The 18,427-nt window shown below is 37.8% G+C and overlaps 1 protein-coding gene across 7 annotated transcripts in view; it reads left to right on the plus strand.

Annotated features, from left to right (window-relative positions):
• Positions 1 to 18,427, plus strand: part of LOC139993281 (tubulin monoglutamylase TTLL4) — a 263,202-nt gene that overhangs the window by 172,292 nt on the left and 72,483 nt on the right. For all 7 annotated transcript variants that reach the window (XM_072014856.1, XM_072014853.1, XM_072014858.1 and 4 more), the window contains one exon: positions 4,139 to 4,174. The gene's annotated coding sequence lies outside the window, so the exon portion shown is untranslated. The remainder of the gene's footprint in view (positions 1 to 4,138; positions 4,175 to 18,427) is intronic.

Genomic DNA, 18,427 nt, shown 5'->3' on the forward strand with positions numbered 1-18,427 from the left:
CTGCCACTTAAAGATACGCGCGCATGAACAAATTTTCTGCCACGAAACTTACGCGTGGCGTGTAAATCTTTGAAAATATATGGCACCTCGCTTATAATTAATTACACGCAGTTGTATTGAAGAGCGCGGAAACATTTTTCTCACGTATCGTGCACTCTATTCATCGTTCCATCCTATTTTACTTATGTGCATAATTAGAACGTCCAATTAGACGGTGTTGTAGCGCGTACGAAGCAAAGGCTACACGCTTTAACACTTTGCCGACCGCTATAATTAGCATTCTTAGGAATGCTATCAACGGGACGATCGCATTGGTTTTTAGCACTTGGTGAATTTCATCTGGCTTCATTGGAGAATTTCAAACGTTAAGAATGTTCGTTGAAAGAATACAACGATGTAGAAAATAAAAATTCTGGAGGAAGCTGTTAACGTAACAGTAATTATCTTTCATGATTCTAAAAGATATAAAAGAAATCGATGGCTGACAAAAGGTTTACTCGCGATACAAAAATTCGCAGCTTAACATTTGTATTATTTTATATAATGTACATATTGTAACAATAATATTAATAATAATATTATTCAATTATCGTATATCGCAAAATATCAGTCTGTTCGATGAATATCGAAATCCCGTGTTAGCGAAAGTTTCACAAATTTTATTTGGTCTTTTTTCACAAAAAAAAAAAAAATTCTGGTTCCCAAATACGAGTACGAGGCAGCGATTTCTAACCGACAATTCCACCATCGAACGTGGTACAATTTCCGAACACAGCCGCAACCTAAAACACTGTGTTCAAGTGGGAATGAGCACGATAAATCTGGCGCTACCCGAAAATCATCCTTTCATTTCCTGTTCGAATGGAACAGGAAGACCTTCGAACAGACCTCGAAGGTAAAAATCATGCTTGGCCTTTGATTACCGAAAACAATTTCACACTTTCGCCGCGGAAGAACGCCGCCTTTTGCCAGCACATCCTTCTCTTTCCAGCTGATCCTCGTTCGATTAGGCTGCCTGTTGCAAAAATCAAAGAAATCGAAACACTCGCCAAAGTCGCTTTCTCTGCCAGCAAAAATGAACCAGAGGGCACGCAGCCTTATAAAAGTTCAACCCCCCCAGCCGCAGGCGAAATCACGTTTCACTTAATTTCGTTAACGCGTTGCTGACTATACGCCACGAAACAAATTTTACGACTATGGAAATGAAAAATGATTTATTGGGCTGGCAACTAAATGATCGCGGATTTTGTCATAAGATGGTAAAATCAATATCATCGCGTTACATTACATTTTAAGGCACAGATTTCGAACAGCGAGATATAGCGAGCAACGCCTTACACATCGCGTCTCTGCCAATGAGTTTTTCATCAGCGAACGTAGTTGCACAGTCTGCAAATTCGACACCGTACGACTGTTTTCTTTTCTGAAAAACCAAAAGCCACTCCAAAGGATATCATTTTGGAACTTTGGACAAAAAAGATCGATACGTTCGAAAGATCGTAGCCGAGCAATTTAAATTCGGCAATAAATTCCAGCGCCGTTTCCAAGAATGGAAGCACTGCCTTTGTCGGTGTATAGGGTGTACATTCTCAAAGGAACTTGTATCTCGAAGAGAACAGCGTGCACGGAACTCGCAGTCCTATTAATTCTGACACACCTCGTATATTCTGTTTCGTCACCCGTCTTCGGTTTTTCTTTGTATCGCGTTGCAAGCTGCCTTACAAATATAAATATCAATAGAAATACAATACATAACAGGCGATATAAAGATAAATTTCGGCCGCGTTTTTCGACAGAGGAATATGAAAATCGCCTACGGCCGAATGGTCCAACAACGTCTCTCACGCTGCCGAGGGAACAACCGGAATACGCGTTGCGCTCGGCTATTCCGCCAGCAGCAGCGGACAACAAGAAGAAGAAATGGGAATGAGAAGAGAGCTGAACGGCCGCGAGATATGACGGAAAGAACACTGTGGAAGGTGGGCAGCAGACGAAAAAATTAGCAGCAACAAGTTTCAAGCTGTGCAATAATTCCCGAGGCGCGTGTTACACAGCCTCCATGGTCCGCTGTTATTTTTTTCTTTTTCCAAAAATTTATGGGCGCAGCCACTCTCGCCCGCCGCGAGCTGAATTCGCACGAATAAAACGAGAAAAATAAGCGTTTGGTCCTCGGCCACTGGCGACGTACGTACGAGCATCGTTCTCTCCTTCTTTCCGTAGGATATGCAAAAAAGGAGACAGGATCGAATAAGTATGTAGGGATATTAAACGAAAGTGTTGGTGAATTTAGGGACTTGCGCTGCGCGCTGTATAGGAGACACCGCGCACCGCCAACAGAAGTTGCGCGCTTCTCTGCCAATGTTTTTCTGCTCTTGCTGTAATGTAGATGTAGGGAAGCGCAGGGTTGCTTGTTGTACAGGGTTAACCGGTTGAGTATTTGCAGGTGCGCGGATGAGATTGGAAGTCTGAAAGGATGATCGTGTTTCGAGGAATATTTTTTTTTTTTAGGTCGCTGGAATGTACTGGGTGAATCATTACCGGCTAAAGCGGAGAACATTAATCTCTTGTATTGGTTTATATTCTAATAAGCTAGTGTCGGAAGCTGTTGCCGATTTGCACGAATTTTTATATTCTCGTTATCCATGCAACGTATAATGATGACAGGCGAGAAGTATGATCAACCGAATCTTGTCGCTTTTATGCCACTCGATTACTCAAAAGAAACATTTAAATATGGAATGCATAGTCGAAGAAGGGACGAGATACGAGGCATTTCGAAATAGCTGACAAGTCTTAATTGATATCGACGTGGAGATTTTTTAATAAACATTCGTCCGTGATAAATATTTTCTCGATATAATCGCGACAGTCGTGGCCCGTTATAATGCTAATGAAATTTCCAAATATTTCACGTAGCCTCGTAATGAAATAATTAAATTGGCAAGCGAAACGATTCCAAACAGCTCTTTCTTATCTTTATTTGCGACAAAATTTGTGCGCGTTTAATCCACATTACCAAACCGTTTCGTGTATCAAAAATATACGCGAAACACGTTATAGTACATGTGTGGAATTGTTGTAACGCCTTCGTAAAAATAAAGATAACGCAGTTTATCGTAAGAGAGACAGTGACGTGGTTCGATGAGCTTTTTTTCTTTTTTTTTGTAAAATTACAGCATAAACGTCAACGCGTAAACATAATCCCCAGTAGCCGTTTAGCAGAATTTATGGCGGCTCTTGAGAGGAAACGGTGCTTATGTCGAACGCGTTTTTAATGATCATGCGATAATGTCGAACTCGTTAATTTCGTATCGATAACAGAAAGATTTAAGACTAAGCATAATTACTCCCGCGGCTCGTTTATTGTATCCACAGTCGTCTTTTATACCGACACATAAATGTTTTGGGCTATTAACGAGCAGGAAGTTGGTAACCGGTGATATTTATCTGGTCGCGTTTCGTTCGTCTTTCGTGTCACGTTTAATGGCCTCGTTAAAAAGCTCCATTCACGGCATTTTCAGTCGCGTGTAATGCAAATCGACGCGATTTATTTTAAAGCTGAAACTAACAGCACATCAAAGAACAGGAGACATTTTCATGGCGCTTTGTTTAATCAGTTTATATTGTCTCTGAATTAACTCGATAATGGATCATTAATTCGCTCGTAATATTATGTTCGGAACGAAATTTTCCCATCTTTGTCCTACGTTTCATTCTTCTTCTTCTTATCTCTTCTAATTCTAATCCTAAATTATATGCACGAGGTAACTCGCAGAACTTCGTTAGCGTATGTATAATTTCAAATAAAAAAATGTTACACGTAGATCGATTTATCTTCTTTCTGAGATAGTACGGAAGTAATGAACGATAATTTTACAATGTGACTGTAAATTGTGATTTGAAGAGAACAGATCACAGAGTATTGGAATGTTATTTTTCAACCGGGAGTTAAATTTACAGAATAAAAATATTTTTCATATATTTGCAATTACGAAATTGATTTCTCGAATCGACAGAAAGAGAACAGTCGTTTACAGTTAAAGTAAGAAAAGACAAGTTGTCGTATGTGCGGTAGTTTCGAATATACAAGTTCTCTCCTTACTTTATTATTAACTCTTTTGTTATTTCTTTGTTACAGGAGAATACTGAGCCGTCACGACTGCTGTTGAAAAAAGTGAGTAATTAACATTTCAATACTATGAATATCATACACATACATCGCGAAAATCGAATAGATTTTGCGTAGAAATTAACCCCGTTCGAAAAGAAGTAGAAAACTATCGATTTATGCTGGCCAGATGGAATAATCAATACACTCGTCTCGGGTCAAATTCTATTAACTATGCGATAAGTTAAGATTCCAAGCGCCTTATCAGCCGTTCTTAAAAATATATGACAAGTACGACCAAACGTACTCCCACTGCAACGAATAAAGGATATAAATATTCCCTTCAGAATCATCTAAGTCAGTTTGAATAAATCCGTACTAACCTGAATATTAAAAAGTCTATCTTCGCGAACCGTAAATACTATTTTATTGTATAAATTGAGCGAAAATAAAGAACTCGATCTCCTGTTCGGAAATCGACAAGTTTTTTTATTTTTTATCGATTGTTGAATTTTTTACGCGACACACTAATCGACGAATTTCTAAAACACTAAATTTTTCATAAATAGACAGTAAATTTTCTTTCAATAGTGCACAGCATTTCCGTGTGTATGCGTAACTTAGGGATATAAATTATGCTTAACGGATATAGACGTTCGTAAGATCGAAAGAGTTCAATATCTTCATATATTTTGGAATAAAGAAACGCTATCTCGAGCATTGTCATTCAAATGCCTATCGTCAGATTAGCAATTTTCTCATCGATGACCGTATAGCTCCGGAAACACGTTTAAAACTGCCAGATATATATCACAGAATCTTCTCCTGCGTCTTCGATCTGCGAAAGGGAAAAGGATATTTAGATGATGTCCGTTATCACCGAGTTATGGCGCGCGACGAAAATTGGTCGCACTTTGGCTGCATATAAAACAGGCGACGTGCACTTCCACTTGTATCGTAGCTGTCCATTAAATACGCGTAAGTGGAGAAATTAATGCGCGTTAAAATGATTTACACAATAACTAATTAGCCTCGCGCTGAAAATTCCAAGGATACGCACATCTCGTGATAATCGTGCGTCAGTTTCTTCGTGCTCAGACTGCGTTCTCATTGAAGCAACAACGAGGATGTTCCATTGATTGCTGTTGCTGTATGCCTCAAATACTATTCGATGGATATCGAATGGTCGGAGAAGTTCGCAATGTTTTTGACGATCGATATGTTCGGTTATAATTCTGCTTTTGGTTGGACGTCAAATTTATTAATTAGCGAGGAAAAATCCGATTAGTTTCAATGGAAAGAATGTTACATTTTTGATCGAGAAAGACGAATAAAAAAATATTAGTTTCTTTCGTTTTATAAGGAAGTAATAGACGCACGATGTTTTTTTATTTTATATTAGTTTATTGAATTATATAATAATAGAAATACAACGAAATAGATCATACCTAATTCAATAAAATAATATAAAACAAATTATTGTTCATCTATTATCATCTTATGAAACGAAAGAAACTTTTCGGACGACCTAATAGGTAAAAATTGATGGATATTCGTAGAGACTTCGTTTTATCTCATTCCACACATTTGTTTAGCACATTTAATACGAAATAGCTGCAAATCTAAAGCATAAATTATAAGAGCTGATACAAGTGTTACACTGTTTCATAATATATCTAATAAATGCAACAAGTACGTAATAATCTAGTAAATAAATTCTCTGTAAATAAATGTTCTATTACGTAAGTGTCTACTACTACGCATGTAAGCTACAAGTAAATGTAAGACTAAGCGTAAACGTGTATAAAAACTTAATTAAGTACGTGAACATAAACTCAGCAGTCTCTACAGATAGGAAATTAAGAATAATAATTAGATACAAGAGAATAATTGATAATAAATGATATCTTCTTATCTACAATAAAAAATATAATAATATAATACAAATTATTTCATTTTCTTCGCATTCTACCTGTCTACAAAGCACTTTCCCACAGTAGGAAAGCGACTAACTGCACCGCTTAAATTCGCAAAAGTTGACAAAGATACTTTTCTCGAAACAGAGATCATCGCAAACAACAAAAAGTTACCAAAAGAAGCGGTGTATGTATTGCCACGTGTTTCTTATTATTCTTCGATTTGTATCACTTTGAGAGTAAACAGCAACGGTAAAAGCAACGATGTCCTTTTACTGGCGATAAAAACGCGGAGAAATATGAAGAAACCGTCCGAGTATAGCAACTCGTTCAATGGAACAGCAACGAAATCTGTTCGTCGTTGCCTCAGTGAGGACGCAGCTTTATCTTTGTCGTTTCAAAAGCTATTCCGATTCGAAGCACGTTTACCTTTCTGTACCTGCAGGCACCGCGAAACTTTCCAAATGGGAAAAATGAGAAAAAGGGTAAAAATAAGCTAAATGTGACACGTTGGCGGTCGTAATTCAGGAACAGGTTTCATTCTTCGCTGGAAGGTCTTTTGACGCGTAAATCCCTGACGTTTATAATTGCTTCACGGCTATAGTATATTTTATTGAAACACACGATGAATATAGCAAGTCGATGTTATTAACGTTTGATACATGATATTGATTAAATGTTAATACAATTAAGAATGTACGGTCGTTAAATCGCACCTGAAAAAACCAGACGATATATGGTTTCTGATCGATTGTTGGCACAGGATGCTTCAATTTAATTAAACCAATCTGTAAGTAAATTACGACGTTTTTGCAGCGGTATTATTTAAAGTTCGCGTGTGCTTAATTACCTCGTGGTCTAATTACCTGGTGGTTTAATTATCGCGTACATGTGGCTGATGGAAATGGTAGATTGAATTTTTAAAATTTATGTATTAATGGCTTGAAATTTGTGAAACGTACACGCGTCGCACATTCGATTTATCGTTATGTTGGTTTCAAGAGATACGATTGGGTGTACGTTAATCGACGTATAAATTCTGCCACTCGCAATTTTCTTTAACGGGCCGTTTTAATGAAAACCTGCGTCTGTGTTTATTTATTTAAAATACCGCGCGAGACCCACGAGAATCCACGAAATTAGCGAAGAAAACATTCAAAGATAAATCAGACAAAGTTCGAATATCAAAATATTTCTTATATCGAGGAAATAAAAGAAATGAAAAAACAACAGTTATAGGATTCCCTTGGTAATAAAATAAATTTACCTTACACTAATTGTACAAAGAAAATTGTATTTCCCCATTAAAATAATATTAGGTTGTCGGGAAAGCGTCTTTCTTTTACAGACACGTCGTTTACAAAGATTCGTCTTTATACAAACACGAAACCCAATCTGTAGAACTTTGTGATCTTTAGTTTGATAGAACAAAGTGGATTATACGTAATTCGATAAAGTAATAGGAAACGGAAAATGTTGTATCCATTATTTCCTTATAAAACGAAAGAAACATTTCGGACGACCTATTACATCGAAGTACACAAAGAAATGATTTATAGCAGAATTCGGAGATACAAATAGTCCAATTTTCTTCGGTATAATGTTACCAATCGCGAATGAATTTCACAGGGGAATTGACTCCGCTCAAGACGAAGTAGAATGAGACAGGCTGTACAGACTTGCGATATTGATTTAGTCTGCCTTTCGCGGAACATCGTAGCAAACAAACGCCCACCAGATGATCACGTATTAACCTATATGAATATGTAGAAATATAAAATCTTTAGACTTTATATTAATTTTCTGCAAGCAGACATGTTCCCACTTAGATTTTAAAGACTGGAATCCTTCTAATTATATGCTTAAAATTTCAGGAATTGTTATCCTTAGAAAAGAGTATCTCGTTTGATTTAAAAGATGCGAAAATTTGCAGAAATTTGAACAGATCTTTGCTTTCATTTTTTGAAAATTTCAGCAACATTTCAAAGTTTAATTTAAGAGATACGACAACTCGAACAGCACGATTCATTTTGATCTCCACTTTCTGAACATGTTCGAAGAGTAGCAGGACGTTGTTAATAGCAGAAGCATCTTGTTACCGAAACGTAAAAAAAGCTTGAAATTTCTCGATATCGTAAATATTCTCGATCTTCAACTTCCGAAATCTTGTTCAACTAATTCCATAAACACGAGTTCTCGCCAGCGAGTAATCCTTTCTTTGGCCAATTTTACGGCTAATTATCGCGGTTGATAAACGCAGGATGTCGAATGAATGGTAAGATCGCGTAAAAACGGGCGTGTTACCGCGCTGCACGCTATTATCGGGCGCGTCGACCGACCATCAAAAGGGATTACACAAAAGATTACAAGAAGAGCGGCGCGATGTCGTAAACGCGCGTCACACGCGGGAGTAAACTTCCGACTGAGGTAATTTCCGGTCGCAGCGCGCGCCGCCACCTTTTGTCAGGCGTGAGCGAGCTATGGAATTGCGATTGAAAAGCTCTCAAGGCCGCGGTTCGTTCGCGTATACCCGATTACGCGTTCAAACGTTTACGTAACACGCGTGCCTTTTTTTGCACGTCTACCACAATTCAATTAAATAATTCTGTGCATCTCTCGTAACAGAAATATCGTGGTTGTTGTTAAATTATTTGAAAAATTCCCAGCGAGATTGTATACTATAGTTACATATTAATACATAAATTACGTATTGAAAGTATAACAACTTTTTATACTGAAATACGAATAATTGAATATCAATACTTTTTGCCTATTTTTCTTCGAAATGTAAAGTCTCTTTTTTTTTTTTAATCAATATTTTTATTTTATTTTATCGATACCACCTCTTGACAAAATCCGCAATCACTTAGTTGCCAACCCAATATACTTGACGTCAACTGTAGAGAATTATTTTTCAATGCCAATCGACAAAAAGAGATATTTTTTCGATAAGAAAGAAAGACTACGTTTCGAAGAAAAATAGGCAAAAAGTATTGATATTCAATTATTCGTATTTCAGTATAAAAAGTTGTTATACTTTCAATACGTAATTTATATATTAATATGTAACTGTAGTATATAATCTTGCTGGGAATTTTTCAAATAATCTAACAATATCCACGATATCTCTGTTACGAGAGGTGCAACTAAGTGATTGCGGATTTTGTCAATAGGTGGTATTGATAAAATCTGCAATCACTTAGTTGCCAACCCAATATACTTAACGTCAACTGTAGAGAATTATTTCTCAATGCCAATCGACAAGAAAAGATATTTTTTCGATAAGAAAGAAAGACTACATTTCGAAGAAAAATAGGCAAAAAGTATTGATATTCAATTATTCGTATTTCAGTATAAAAAGTAGTTATACTTTCAATACGTAATTTATATATTAATATGTAACTATAATATACAATCCTGCTGGGAATTTTTCAAATAATCTAACAACATCCACGATATCTCTGTTACGAGAGATGCAACTAAGTGATTGCGGATTTTGTCAATAGGTGGTATTGATAAAATCCGCAATCACTTAGTTGCCAACCCAATACAATATACGCAACATGATAAGATCGACATGCTGTCAAAAAGCTGCGAATTTTCCAGGTAAAATTATTTTCCAATAATTCCAGTTACTAACAGCCAGTTACTGTTACGACAAGAAGCTTACGTATATGCTTACGTACATATGTAGCACTTGCTTCTAGGGAAAGCTCGAGGGATGTTTCTCACCCTTGCTGTTTCCCTGTCACCCCGAATGTAAGTCACAGATCGGATGTTTTTAAAGCGAAATGTACCTATTCATTTGCCTAGTTATGGACAAGTAACTGCGCAAACATTCACAATCAGAATATCAAAGTACCAAATAGTCAGTAAACCGCGAAATTCTGTAAATCATAAAGAAACATTAATCTAGAATTTTCTTTCGCTTAATCTACTCATTTGAACTATTTTATTATGAAGTATATTATTCTGTGAACAGAAATGTTCACACTCGTACATTTCTGTATCCTGACGTAATAATATTATAGTGATGTTTGGTTTATTCTTCGTTAGATATCGTTTCCCCATATCTTTCGTCCCTTCGTACCATATTTTTTTGTATTTTTCTCTAATTACATTCCTCAACATTCACTTTTATACGACATATGTAGATTCAGTATGAATTTTATCAAGAGTTTCGGATAAAATTCGACGTTATCTAAAACATCTGGCAACATTTGCGTTCTGCAGAAAACCACGGAGAACGAATCAATATTCTCGTCGACGCTCAGTCCACCTTCGACCATGTTACCCTGCTATGGCGTCGCGACGCTTGCCCACTAAAAGCTACGAAAGCTCGTTAAGTTCTCGGAGACATTCTTCCCTTAGGTCAGCCGCGTGTCTTCATACAATCCTGGTAAAACAACGAAGGTGGAAAGCTCTCCTAACTTTTGGGATGGGTAACACGGAGAAGCGGCGAGTCAACGAAAACTGCGACACCTTCGAAGGAAACGCGACTGTTCGTAAAAAAAAAAAAAAACAAAAAGAAAATTTGTCCAAACTTTCGAACAAACTCCCTTCGTATCGATCGACGTTTTTCGGCGAATTTGCAAGCGTGGAGATCACATTTGCCGATTTGTAGATTCAGGTAAAATGTTATTGTCTTTTATAGGTTTCCCGGGAGAAAGAGGAAAAGTCGTTGAAGAGTTTAAGATGTATTGGAATAAAGGTTTATGATTCGAGTTTCATGTAACCGTGGAGGTTATTCGAATTGTTACTGTTGGATAGGGAAATTTGTATAGGAAGCTTTTCCCAATGCTTCGTTTTCCGTCTAGTGTGAAGTATAATTTGTTGGGAATGTGTTGTTACGTATACAGCCTCAAAGCAGCAGAAACGCATATATTTAGCATGGTAATATGATCTTTAGACATACAATACACGAGTTACGTATTGTGGAAACACTTGTTTTAATTACGTGTTTTATCGATTATATGATACAATTTCCAATATAATTTAGCGAGTAGCGAATAACAAGTAAGCGCTTCGCAGAGAAATAATTAATGTATAAGATACAAACTTACGACACAAACTTGCAAGAAAAATATTGAGATCACGTGTTATTCCAACAGAAGCAAACAGAAGCGTCAAAAGTACCGACTAACGATAAATGCGTTTTCACTAGCCTAACATATTTTATGATACCATAGCGTATTATTTAGTTTATTTCCTCGTTTTTTAATTCTTTTCTTTACTCCGGCATAACCACGCAATATTTTCCATTTTTACCCTACTACGTTAAAGACCAACATCATCTCGCTATACGTATACATATAAATATACCACACAACTCTGATCATCTCACACAAACGCTAACACAACTTTCACACCCTCGAGTCTCGACCAATCCAAATTATCTATCGCAACTTCACCCCACTCGGATCCATCGACTCTCTACGAGTCTCACCGCGCACACTCATCGGCCGTGGGCGTTCCTCGCGTCGCCCAGGGTGCTTCCCACCCGCGCTATATCTAAAATTAACCCCGCGCAGCGTCGCGACGCCGGCAACCTCTCTCTGCGCTTTGTTCTCCTGCTCCAATTCCTCGCCGTAACGACGCTCGTCGCGACGCTCTGTAGGAGACGCCAAGGATCCTTTCGTCGACTGTTGTTCTCCTGGCCGTGGAGGACGTCGCAGCGCGGCCTCTGACAACGTTTATCTGCTTCTCGGCCCTCGTCCACAACGCGGAAAGCTTCCTGGAACGCGGAAAGCTCGATGAAAAGCTATCGCCTAGACAAAGCTACGCTAGCCTCCACGTTCAACGTGTTCCCCTGTTCCGATGGTACGTCAGACGACGTCTTCCGTTTGACGGGCAGCTTCGTCAGACGTTGTCGAGACTGACGTTTTCATCCGACGCGTTTATAGTCGCCGGATAAAGCGTCGCGAGCCTAGGGCGCCGCTGAGCTTTCTCAGGGGCGCTTTCTCCGTAGCTTGCTTCTTCCACAGCTTCTGACTAGCATCCTAGGGTATATCCTAGGGGAATCGTCCGTGTTCTCGTCGTACGATGCTTACGTTCTTTTTATTGTTCGCGATATAAGTCGCGTGCAGCCCCGAGAACCTGTCGGCCTGGCCGTGTCGCTGTTCGAACAGTATCGATCGAGGGTTTTTTGTTTTGGCAATTTTTTCCCAGTGTTCCGCTGCATATAGGGCTCTGCTAGGGAATCGGTGTGTTGCGCTGTTCTGTGTGGGTGGGCGGTCGTGTCTCTTTTGGGAAATATTGATCTGACTTTGTTGCGATTGCGGCCTGGTTTATCGCGGATGCTGCGCGGCATTTCGAAACGCGATGCGGGCGAATTTATTGAAGTTCGCCTGAAAATAAGTTTCACCAGGTGCATGTTCGATTAATGAGCTGTTAGTTGCTTTATGTATGAAGCGCTTGGAAGTAGAATTAAATTTTAATTAATTGTCAGGAGAATATATAGAGTTATTGGGAATATATCGTTTTTCGCGTTTTATACTTTTCTGTGAGATTACTTGATATTAATTTCGCGTTCCTACAGTCGAATTTGCACAGTTGGATTTGAACGTTAGTGGAAAGAAGCTTTCAGAGGTTGGTTTCTTGTAGGGCATCGATGAGTAGTTCGAACACCGGCGGCTGTGTATGAAGTGGCTGCTTCTACTTGCATCTTCTGCGATGTTTAAGTTTCTATTATTCAGTTGCATCTTTAGGTTAATAAATTTCTTCTTTTTCGAACTATTTACCGCTATAACATTTCTTCTTTCATCTGCTTTTATTAAAATTACAAAATGAAATTTTATTAAAATATAATAATAAAATTATTTATTATATTTACAAATAATTACATTTTAATATACTAACATACATGAATGGACTTGTAATTTTACTCATAGAGAACTCTGTTTTATAAGAAAAGAAATCGGTCGTCTTATGGATTTATTTTTACCATACTACTTTAATTAAAATTATCTGTACATAAAATCTATATTTAGTTACATGTTAGTACACTATTATTAATATCCCCGTTGCTAAACGAGTTGATATCACATCTAAAACTGTATCTCAAGGTTCCGTTACCAATCATCGTCTTTGTTATAATTATCTAGACGAAGTATATTTACTTATAAGTTATATATGGAAAGTTCTATTAATAAAGTTGATTATCAAAAGTAAATCGCAACTCGCCAGCGTATATTCAATCTTAATTCATCGTCACTTTTAATTATAGTTATCTATATAAGAAACTCTATAATTACACATTCAACTGTTTTAATTACACATCCGAAGAGATCTGTTACATATCTTACATTATAATTCATGGATTAATTACCAATATCAATTCACGGTCATCTTTAATTATAATCACATATCTGCAGGAACAATAATGAAAAATCACAGATCTATAATCCAGCTATTAAATAATATCACAACCAAAGAACTTAGCTTCATATCCAAAGCCGTAAGTCGATGATTAATAAAGAATCTCACTTCACCAACCTCGATTTACGATCGTCTTTAATTATAAATACATTCCTGTACGACTTATAATTACAAATCACAAATCAATAATTCTACTATTAATAACATGATAACCAAAGAGGGTAGTTTCACCTGCAAAGCCATATGTCAGTGATTAATAATCAATTTCACTTCAGCAATCTCGAATTACGATCGTCTTTAATTATAACTGCATATCTATACGACCTATAATTACAAATCGCAGATCAATAATCCGACTATTAATAACATCATAACCAAAGAACTTAGCTTCATATCCAAAGCTCTAAGTCGATGATCAATGATCAATCTCACTTCACCGATCTCGATTTAAGATCGTCTTTAATTACAACTACGTATCTATACGAACTACAGTTACAAATTACAGATCGATAATCCGACTATTAATAACATCATAACCAAAGAACTTAGCTTCATATCCAAAGCTCTAAGTCGATGATCAATGATCAATCTCACTTCACCGATCTCGATTTAAGATCGTCTTTAATTACAACTACGTTTCTATACGAACTACAGTTACAAATTACAGATCGATAATCCGACTATTAATATCATCATAACCAGAGAGCTTAGTTTCATCTTCAATGCTGTAAGTCGATGATTAATAATCAACGTCACTTCAGCAACCCCTCCACCTAAACCCAGACGCATTGGAGACGAGCCAACTGACTCGCATCAGAGTCTGGTCTCCTGGTATAGCGTCGCGACGCCCGAGGACTGGCGCCACAAGACGTCGTCCACCGCGTCGGCGTCGGCCAGCGTCGCGGCGACGAGTCCTCGAGCTTCGCCGCGTTTCTGTTAGCCGGTTCGCGAAACTCGTCGTGACCGAGCCGCGACAAGCGGTGAGCGACAGGTGGGCAGCTCTCATCGGGATCATCGACACACGTCGACCCTTTGCAAACGTCGACATGATGTTTCGATCGTCTACTGACCGACGTAACGTCATCCAGCTTAGGATATCACGTTGTTCGGGGCGAAGGGTGCTAGCACACCTGTGCGATCACGATTACGCAGGTCGAGAGACGAGCTGGCGCCGCACCAGGCGCCCATCATGCGATGTCGGCATCCCGACGCTGCAACCCCTTCTTCAGGAACGTGCACGAGAATATTCGAGCCCCTTAGCTTCTGGTCTTTTCCTCGCTTCTTTCGATTTTTCATTTCAACGATTTCATTTTGCAAACGTTTTCGATAGCCTTCTTGGTTCTTAGGATTTTTCATTTTGAACATTTTATTTTGGGATTTTCTGCTTATTTTGGGAGTTGCTTGATGAATTTTCGATTCGACTGCTGTTAATTAAACCGCTGCTAGGTATAATGTATCGTATCATATTCTCTCATTTCTTACGCGTATCTCCGATTAAAATCTGCCAACATAGATCGTATGTTTGTGTTTCGATCAATTTTTAAGAATTTTCAACGATTCTCTCATTCGTTGTATATTTGTTAGTACTATTTTATATAACGGTTTATTTCAAAGCAACTAGATTTTCATTAAGATTAATCGATAAAAATATTTTTATCGATATATTCACGAGCAATTTTTAATGCGCTCCCTTTGTCGAAGTAACGTCATTGGCAGATAAATTGTAGCGGACTTGCGCAGCATTTCCAATCGAAGCCAACATTTTTGCCATTGGCGTCGCACGTAAGAATTTTTTACCAGGATCGTATGAAACATATAAAGGGAATGCGTAGAAAGTAGACAGCAGAAAAATTGCTTTATCGTTCAAAGAAGCCTTATGAGTTCCTGCCTTTCTGTCGGAACAAAGGATAAAGAGGGAAGTAGTACAAGAACGTGATGGACAGACACAGTACTTCAGTCGACATCTTCTATCGCTCGAATATGCGTATAACGTAACTAATTGATTTTTAATTGTTTATTATAGTAATTTATCTAAATTTATAGGCAATGTATACCTAGTACGATATTAGAATTAAACATCGTATGCACGTGTTTAATAAAAATGCATATTACTAGGTTTATTGTAATTATTATATTTTAAATAACTATGCTATTAATATCAATTAGATACATCAAATTAACAACGACGTACTTTTCATATGTTTATTAAAAATTTATGATTCATTTTACGTCAATTATCCGTTACGTTATAAACTTTAGGAAAAAATTACATATTCCCAAATGATCGAATCAACGCTAACGTTTTCAAATCAATTGTCATCCGAAATTCATCTAATAATTACAATTCAGTTCTTAATTGCTACGTTGAGATGGAAATAATACAAATATGTTAATTGTCAGATGTTATGGTTTCGAGGTAGTCCAAGAAGAAATAAGAATATCGATTCACGAGTTACAATTATCGGGTTGAAGAAAATTGAAAATTATTAATTCTGAGACACTTAACACCGTGTGCAGCTCGAAATTAAAATCATGATAACGTTTAAGGACATTCAGGTCCGCGTAATAGCAGCTAACCTTCTATAAATCACACTTTTTTTATTTACAAGGCAAATAATTATAATTAATCAAAGCTATTCAATTTAATTACTCAACTCATATGTCTGTGATTTAGGTCAGGTAGATGAAAGGACGTTTAAAAAGTAAATAGCATGGAAAAGCATAATTACGAAAGTAGGTAATTACACAATGAGGAAATGATTGCCATCAGTGTAGTAAAAAATTTCTTGTACGAAGGTTGCTATATAATGCAGGCGCAAATTGTTTTTACTTTAGCTGATCATTATTTTACTTAATAAGCTTCGTCAATTTCTGCTATGATATTTTACATTAGTGTTATATTAGCGTTCCTTGTTTAATTTTCCAAATTTTGTATTCTCTCTATATTTAACATACACAATCCAACGTGACATTCCACATTCTACATTACCTAACCTGTACGACTATATTTCTCACCCTCTACCCCATGCCACGTATCCTATTTTCCTATATCGATAATTCCATTTTTGAAATTAAACACAGGGAAAATACTGTGGAAATTGCCCACGTACAGCCCATAAAAAATCACACGACCCACAAACGAGATTCGAGAAATCTCACAGAAAATCGGCACCCCCCGCGAACGAGATACACAGACGCAGAAAATGAAATTCCTTAAAAGAGATTTCCCACAGATTTATCATTCCTAATTACTTTTACGATATAATCATCATAGAAGCATTTCTTTAAAATTATTCTAAATTAACAGCCGCGTTTCTTACGACATTTAATATAAAATTGGTCCTCTCAAACATAAATGTAAAACATAGAATATATTAAATTATGGCTTGTTAGTGAATAATCGCCGCCGATAGTCTCTTCCCAACCGACGATATCATTCCCAGTATCGAAAACAGGGTGTCGATCTGGGCGTGTCACGCCGCCCTATCAGGAGAACACGTGGCAGTTATATCGGTCCTGGCTGCCAATAACAAAACGTAACGAAAGCCACGGTCGACACAAAGGAACAACGAACCACCACCGTTCTATGCATATTCACGAAACGAGGGTGCAAGAAGGATGGACAAACGATACAGGTTGCAATCGTCCCCGCAGTGTATAGAAGCGTAGTCACGCATCCACGAACGCGTATTGGTTGTTTCGACATAAAAGCGAGCATCCGAACGATTGTCCATCCCCTGCTGGGGGTGGCAGGGTCGTTCGTCAAGATATTTCCTCGACGAGGTTCTCGGTCGCGATTCCTTTTCATTGGTAAGGAAAAAAGGGAGGAAAGCGAGACGATTTCAGAGAGCTTTCGGTAAGACGAAGCACCCAGGCGGTTGCTTGCGAGCAGCCCCCGTTATCAGGCTCGCAGAAAGGCAGCTGTGGTCGACGGCGCTGGCGCCTACTCGTGCGCGGCCACCGAAAAAGCGCGGGCGTCGCGACGCTCGATTCGGAGAACAGAACGCGTTGCGTGTTGCAAGAGCAGCTTCTGTTGGCACAGTGGGGGATTTGAATGGAAATAGAAACAGCGTATTTTTAGGGCGACGCGGAGAAGCACACACGCTGCGGCGAATATCTTACGGTGAGTTGAGTTTGATTTAGTTTCTAATTATCACGCCAATCTGATTATTATTATTATTATGAATTGTCTAGTTACATTGTAATGTAAGTACACTGTAATGTAACTAGACGATTTCAAACGTCAAATGTATTAAATACTTGCGTATCGAATTATGTTTTAACACGGGACGTTAATTATTAATCCTAGCAGCTAAAAAAAGGACTTTCGTAATAAAGTACAGGGTAAAGTTAAACAACAAGCGAATACAATTAGGGAGTTGTATAATATATAAATAAATGTTGTATGGAAATTATATATTGATATATCATTGCTATATAAATTGATGAGAAACTTATCGTGTTAAACTATGTGTATAAACTCGTGCAATGTGCAAATAGATTTTGCACAGAAGTTACTTCTCAGTGCATACAGTGTAGAACGAATTGGGTTAAGTTCAATCCCTCAAAAAACTAAAATACCAGCCAAAAAAGGAAACAGAAGAAGGAGGATGAAAAATCTGCGAAATATATATATCATTGGACAGTAAGCGAGCGGCATTTGTTTTTTCATTTGAATGTCGGGCGCCGTGCCGGGTTAATCGACTTTTCAAGAGCAGGCGCAAAAAATTGCACGCGAGTCGGCTTCCAGGAGCTTAACAAACATAATGGGAGCCCAGAACGAGTTCTCAATTCGTGCAGAGCTCAGTTTCATTTTCTAATTATCCACTCCATCCGTTTTACCCTTACATTTCTCTCTCTCTCTCTCTCTCTCTCTCTTTTACATGTAGCGATGGGATTAAGTTCGATACAAATACTTACAAATCCGAATCAAGCCCAATGTCCAAGATTTGTCAATGCCACCTAATGATAAAATCCGCGACCACTTAGTTGCCAAGCCAATATCTATCTGTTCGTTACGTTTATC

Source organism: Bombus fervidus, chromosome 12, assembly GCF_041682495.2.
Source record: "Bombus fervidus isolate BK054 chromosome 12, iyBomFerv1, whole genome shotgun sequence".
In the NCBI taxonomy this organism is placed as follows: domain Eukaryota; kingdom Metazoa; phylum Arthropoda; class Insecta; order Hymenoptera; family Apidae; genus Bombus; species Bombus fervidus.